This window comes from Leucoraja erinacea, chromosome 31 (genome assembly GCF_028641065.1).
Source record: "Leucoraja erinacea ecotype New England chromosome 31, Leri_hhj_1, whole genome shotgun sequence".
Classification (NCBI taxonomy): domain Eukaryota; kingdom Metazoa; phylum Chordata; class Chondrichthyes; order Rajiformes; family Rajidae; genus Leucoraja; species Leucoraja erinaceus.
In genome coordinates, this window is record NC_073407.1 from 20,808,999 (window position 1) to 20,816,738 (window position 7,740).

The following is a 7,740-nucleotide window of genomic DNA, read 5'->3' on the forward strand; positions in this document are numbered from 1 at the left end:
TGGCAATTCCTGGTGATTTTAAAACATGGTGCTACCCAACGTGAAGGAGCGGTGGTAACTTATGCCACTGCGCTCTCTGTCAATACCGTCCCTCTGTCTGAGATTGTGACTGGTGAAGGGAGCTCTCACCTCTGCGTCAAGCTCCTGTGCTGGAGACTTGAGCCCATAAACTGGTCCAGTTTTCCTGGTGGAATTCTGAAGATGTGCTGATCAGTCTAAGGGTCAGAATTGAAGGGTGCAGCACTGGAGGGGTACTGGTTTTTCAATGAGATGTTAATCCGAAGCTTCAAGCAGTCTCACTAAAATATACTGTAGATCCTCTTATTGCTATGTATGGGACACTATGTGCACAAGTTCTGTACAACTTTAATGAAGAGAGTTCACTGGTCATCATTGTCATAGGCATATTTTTTTAAGATTTAGAGACACAATATGGAAACAGGCTCTTGGGGCACCAAGTCGACACCAGCGATCGATCACCTATTCATACCAGTTCTATGTTATCCTACTTTCTCATGCATACCCCACACATTCGGGGCAATTTACCAGAGGCCAATTAACCTGCAAACCCGCATATCTTTGCGATGTGGGGGGAAACCGGAGTACCTGGAGGAAACCCACGTGGCCACAGGGAGAATGTGAACCTGCAGTGTCACTGTGCCACTTTATGAAGGTTTGAAGGATGCTGTGGTTTAGATCTCTCTGTTTCCACGTTTGGCAGATACAGTTCAAATGTAACAAACCTTGGCACTTTCCACGTTGCTGCTCGTCTGGCACCAGCAAGAGGACATGTCAGGGGCAGAGACCCTACGCTGCAATAAGCCTTCACTGTGCCACTTTGCAATGAAGGTGACATATGGAAGGATGCAATTTCACCTGTGGTTTAGATCTCTACCAATTGAATTGGAACTATTGTCACCAAGGGGCAGGCTTCCACGTTTGGCAGATGCAGCTCAAATGTAACAAACCTTGGCACTTTCCACATTGCTGCTCGTCTGGCACCAGCAAGAGGATCCATAGTCAGACTCAGGTCAAGACCATTAGCAGAAGAAGCAGTCGCAAGAATAAGCCTTCACTCCTTGGTGGATTGGTGCAATCTAGAATGTGCTGTCTGACATAGTTGTGGAAGAAGATTCAATTTCACCTTTCAAAAGGAAATTGAAATATAGTTGAATAGGAAATATTTCCAAGGCTACCAAATTCAGGCGGAGAATTGGAACTATTTGTGTATCTCTCACCAAGGGGCAGGGCAGACACAATGGGTCAAATGGCCTCTTCCTGCATTGAGTGATTCTGCCATTCAGTGTGCAATTGAATCCGAATATCCCTTTAACTTGTATGTATTCATGTTTTATTAAACCCGCTGAAGACTGGCTTCAGTGAAGCTGGCTCCTCAGAAGATTGGGTACGGGATAATGAGTTGGATGATCACGCCTCTGACATAAAATAATAACAAGAACGAATCAGAATGACCAGTTGGATGATCAGCCATGATCATATTTGTCCTTATCAACTCCGAGGGTGTCTTCAGCATTAAAAGGGGTTTAAACAATTATCTTTTGTATTTGTTTAAGAAAGAACTGCAGATGCTGGTAAAATCGAAGGTAGACACAAAATACTGGAGACCCTTCAGGGTCTCGACCCAAAACATCGCCAATTCCTTCTCTCCATAGATGCTGTCTCACCCACTGAGTTTCCCCAGCATTTGTGTCTACCTATCTTTTGTATTTCACAGGTTAGCTTCTTCACAGTCACTATCATTTTAAAATTCATCATCTGCAAATTACTTTACGTTTAGTACTTTATAATGTCAGACATTTTATTTTATCTTGCTAATTCACGCTCGGTCTTTCATGCCCAATTTGCATTTTCTACCCCATTGTATTGAAGATGTGCAGGTTTGTAGGTTAATTGGTCTCTGTAAATTGTCCCTAGTGTGTTGGGTGGAACTAATGTACGGGTGATTGCCGGTCGGCATGGACTTGGTGGGCCGAAGGGCCTGTTTCCACACTATCTCTAAACTAAAGCTGGAACCTCAGTGCCATTGCGGGCTGCCCTCCACTGCAGAAAGAGGATAATTTGTCTACCCCTGGAGCCTCTGCCAGTAGGGTTTAGGATGGGATGCCAATGGATGGGATTTATCAAGGGCAGCAGCATAGCGCAGCAGTGTTTAGGAAAGAACTGCAGATGCTGGTTTACACCAAAGATAGATGAAAAATGCTGATGTAACTCAGTGGGAAAGGCAGCATCCCTGAATAGAAGGAATGGGTGATGTATCGGGTCAAGACCCTTCTTTAGACAGGGCCTGAAGAAGAGTCTCAACCCGAAACATCACCCATTCCTGCTCTCCAGAGATGCTGCCTGTCCCGATGAGTTACTCCAGCATTTTGTGTCTATCTTCAGCATAATTCAGTGCTCAGAGCTCCTCCACATGTCCAACCAGACATACGCAGAGATGAGCATCAACTGTTGCTGGAAGCCTATCAACTCGGTAAAATGCTCTCTTTAGTCTGCCCAAAACCTACTAAATTGTCAAAGCAGTTGTCCACAAATGTGCTGCAGATTGGCTTATTGCTGATGGGAACAGTGAAGCCCAGTGTGAAATATGAGGTCCTGCCAACGCTGCCCATTCGGGCCATGGTGCCAGTGTGCTGCTGTTAGACCCAATGTCCTAATTCTGCTCCTATAACGTATGGAGATCTCTACACAACCGTCCTGTCCACTGGAAAGTAATGCCTTACATTTACATGGCGCCATGCACATCCTTAGGACATCCCAGCGAACTTTACAACCATCTAAGTACTTTAAATTGATTATGTGTAAGAAGCAACTGCAGATGCTGGTTGAACCGAAGACAGACGCAAAAAGCTGGAGTAACTCAGCGGGACAGGCAACATCTCAGGAGAGAAGGAATGGGTGGAGCTTAGATTAATGTTGGTCCGACAAACTGAAGTTGGATAAAATAGGACGAAACTAAATTTATTTCCTGATCCCTAAGGCAGTCACACACATCACAGGAGTACGCGGTAACTGGTGTTGCAGCAGCGGCCACAAACAGCAACCCTCCCGCCCATCGGCTCCCAACGCTGGTGCCTCACTCACTCAGCGAGTTTTAAAGGGCAGGCAGCGCTGCATTTATACTTCAGGGGGTCACACAGACCGGGCGCTACAAACACTGTCTGCCCTTCTGCCTCCACCCGCCCCGCGTCCCCATGTCAAACTGCAGCCTTCCTCGCCCTCTTATTGTCACTCGCTTCTGCCCTTCAACACCAAACCTGCCTCCATCTTAAAATTAAAGAGAAGGCGAAAGGAAGGAAGAAACTCAGAGGGAAATAAACGGGGCGGAATGAATCTGGGACGTGAAGAGACAAAGACATGCAGAGCGAGGAGAAGTGGAGGGGAGAGGGGGAGAGGGGGAGAGGTAGAGGGGGGAGAAAGATGCGGACAGGGAACATTGACAGGGGAAGGGGGGGGGGGGATAAGGGAGGGGGGGTATAGGGGATGAGGGCAGATTGGGAGAGGAGGCAGAAAGATGAGTACAGGGCAGGGGAGGGGAGGTAGACGGAGCCTGTCTAGTGGGAGCGGGCGCCGTGCCAATCCACACAAGGGGCGAGAGCAATGAGATGGGTCGAGATATTCTGAGCTGGGATTTTTTTTTAAAGTTTACAGATAAAGGGGGTTTCAGGAGAAGGAGATGCGAGGGAAAGAATCGTGAAAGAGAGAATAATGTTCACATGAGCTTGGAGTGAACGAGTGCAGGTGATGAGGGGCGATTGTCTCGCATTAGAAAGGCAACAACGTGGACTTTGCAGTTTTATTATTTTGAAGATTCCCCCCCATTTTAAAGAGGTTGAACCTCTTGCAGTGACCGGTCGCTGTGAATGTTGCTGTGTCAGAGTGCAAGCTGCCCGCTGTGGGCACAGTGAGTGAGTGAGTGAGTGAGTGAGTCAGCTACCTGTGTGTCTGTACCGAGGTTCAATGTCAACCTGCTGGCTGAAGTTTCGCTTGGCGAACCACAAGATCACACCGAGCACTGAAAGTTTACAACAACAACAAAAAAATCAGGAGTTTACAGAAAGGAGAGCGGGCAGCTTGAGTGGATCAATAGCGACACCATCAGTGGGGAAGCGAGCGGTGGAGGCGCAACGAACTGCAGATGCTGGAGTCTGGCAGTAGAACCACAAAGTGCTGGAGCACTCGCCTCTTTTCCAGCTTTCTCTCTCCGCCCCCCCCCCCCCACACGTCAATCACCCTCCATTCCCTCCACACAGACGCTGCCCGATCCGTTGCATTCCCCCCAGCACGTTGTGTTTAACTGAACACATGGACAACGTCTCTGAAACTGGTACAGAGACCCTTGTACAGGTGCCGGCAATGAGAGCAACTCGGTTACTGGGGCTCCGTTAGTTCTCCCAGCGGTGGCCCGGGGAGGGGGGCAACGTGTTAGGGATTAGCTCTCTGGAGTTGAATTTGAGCCTGGTTCTGGTCTCCCCCAACACCGGGAACATGTTTCCTGCCTCTAGCGTGTCCAAGCCCTTAACAATTTTATATGTTTCAATGAGATACCCTCTCATCCTTCTAAACTCCAGAGTGTACAAGCCCATCTGTTCCATTCTCTCAGCATATGACAGTCCCGCCATCCCAGGAATTAACCTTGTAAACCTACGCTGCACTCCCTCAATAGCAAGAATTCTGTGGGTATATAGAACCAGCTGTCAGAGATGATACTTGAGGCAGGTACATAACAACATTTAATGGACATTTGGAAAGGCACACGAATAGGAAAGGTTTCGAGTGATATAGGCCAAGCGTGGGATATTAGACTAGCTTAGGTGAGGCATCTTGGTCGGCTTAGACGAGTTGGGCCAAAGAGCCTGTTTTCGTGCAGCATAAATCACAAATTAAATGCATAAATGATTCTGCAGGATTCCAAAGAATCACAACTCTTTAAAGAATAAATTCTCACCTCCATGTTAAATGGGTGGCCTCGTAATTCTGAAGTTGTGTTTGTTATTGTTATTATGGTTCTGGTAACCCTTGGTACTCCCCTGAAGGTAACGGGCTGCTGAGAACTTCTCTGAAAGATGATAGGCTTTGAGAGTGGGGGATCCATTATGAAAGCATCCAGTATCGTGGTTTAATTAGGTTCAGAGATACAGCATGGAAACAGGCTCTTTGGCCCTCCGAGTCTACTTCGACCAATGGTCTAGCATGGACCAACTACATAGATGTGACAGCCAAGAAGACACACATCTGGGAAGATTGGGTATATTCTGCATGTCTCCAATGACTCTCACACTGCCCCATACAAAGCATACTGTCGGGGTGCATCACTACTTGGTTTGGGATCATCTCTTCCAAAGACCCCAAGAAATTGCAGAGAGCTGTAGATGTAGCCCTGTCCATCACACAGACTTGACTTTTTCCCACCATTGACCCCGTCTACACCACGCTGCCTCAGAAAAGCAGCCAACATGATCAAAGATGCGTTCCACCCTGGTCATTCCTTCTTCTCCCTGCTCCTATCTGGCAAAAGGTACAGAAGCTTGAAAGCATTCACCACCGGAACAGTTTCTTCCCCCCACATTAAAAAGTCCATTTCTCCAACAGACGAAGCACAGGACTTACTAAAAACTTCAAAAAAAAAATGAATTGAACGGACGGCTGCTGGTTAGCAGCCGTTCCCCAAGATGGCTCCTCCTCGAAGACTTGATGGGCTGAATGTCGGATCTCTCCGTGACTTTATGACCTGTCTCTGTCATTTGCTCTGGCTGGGATATGATGTGTGAGGCATGACAGCCCACTGAAGTGTGACTGTTTTGCTGGGGGATGTTTGGTAATAATTCATGCATTGCTGCACTTTAACTGATGAGGAGTCATTATCTGCTCTTGCTTCACTCCTCGAAGGATGAACGAAAGCCTCAGGATTGTAAAGGAATGATTGCGAGCTTCCACATAAGGATATTGGCATTGCGTGCATGATGATCCTTCACCTCCTCTGACACCAGCCCAGATGTGTATGAGTTGGATGAAACAAAATTCTGTCGCCAGCTGTGCGACTCCTATCTCCCACTGTCTGGGGACCATGGTTTCAGATATCCTGTTTAACTCCAGTACTTCCTTTCCAGTAGATGTTAGTGAGATAGTGGAAGGAGCCCTTCTGTGTTTTTTTTAGTTTAGTTTAATTTAGTTTCATTTTTAAATAAATCCCATATTGCATCGAGAACTTTGTCGGTGGTCATTTGGTCATTCCACACTCATTGACAATCCAGTGACATCACAGGTGGTGATGCTGCCACAACCTACATCTTCAAGCAAGGCGTAGGAAGGAACTGCAGATGTTGGTTTACACTGAAGATAGACACAAAATGCTGGAGTAACTCAGCAGGTCAGGCAGCATCTCTGGAGAGAAGGTATCGACCAGAGATGCTGCCGACTTACTCCAGCATTTTCAGATTCAGATTCAGATTCAATTTTAATTTTGTGTCTATCTTCAAGCAAGGTGCCCTTTGGTCTTGGAACTGCAAGTAACTAAACAATCACCAATTGAAACCAGGAGCAGGATAAATGCAGGAGACTTGAAAATGTTGGTACGATGGCTGAAGTCCGGGGACAGGTCGGCCACTAACGTTCACCAGGCTGACCACTAGCAGTAATTTGGTTCCTTTAGGCTGCCAAGAATGGTATTAAGGAGAGTTGAATAAATCAGGAACCTGCACAAAGGAGGTACCTTGTTAGTGCATAATTAGATTTGTAGAGCAGATCCTTCAGCCCACATGTCCATACCAACCATCCATTCACACTAATCCTACACGAATCCCTTTGTACATCTTCCCACATTTCCATCAACTGCCCCACACACTCGAGACAATTTGTGGTGGCCAATTAACCTGCCAACCTGCATTTCTTTGGGATATGGAATGAAACCAGACCACCCCCACAAGAGAATGTGAAAACTCTACATAGATAGCACCTGAGGTCAGGATTGAACCCTAGTCACTGTCACTTTGAGGCAGAGCTCCACTTGCTGTGCCACTGTGCCTTTGTTAAAATCTAACTGCAGTCAAATAACATAGAAACATAGAAAATAGGTGCAGGAGTAGGCCATTCGGCCCTTCGAGCCTGCACCGCCATTCAACATGATCATGGCTGATCATCCAACATGTTACTTTTGCCTATGCTAACAACCACTTAATGACTATTTGGATGTACATAACCTGAACTACAGTCATGTCATCAGGGAGAAAAGAATCAGAGCTATAACTTGGATTCCATGCTGTGGTATCCAGCAAGCTAATGACTTGGGTTTAGTTCACAGCCACCAAGAGAGTGACGGGATCTGGCAGTTTCTAGTTTGCAGTGTTGAATACAGGAAGGTAGACAAAAATGCTGGAGAAACTCAGCGGGTGCAGCAGCATCCATGGAGCGATGGAAATAGGCAACGTTTCGGGCCGAAAAGTTGGGAGTCTATTACAGTGACAATTGGACCCTTCTTCAGACTGTCGTTTGTGTTTGGAAACCCTGCACACAACATTATGGTGAATGTTTCTCAGCTGGAGAATCAAAGGTAAATTGGAAGAATCTCGATACAAAAAAAACACCTATCCATGTTCTCCAGAGATGCTGCCTGACCCGCTGAGTTACTCCAGCACTTTGTGGGGGGGGGTTTGGGTAAACCAGCATCTGCATTTTCCTTGCCTCGACCTAAAGTTTCGGATCTACAAGTCAAGACCACATGCC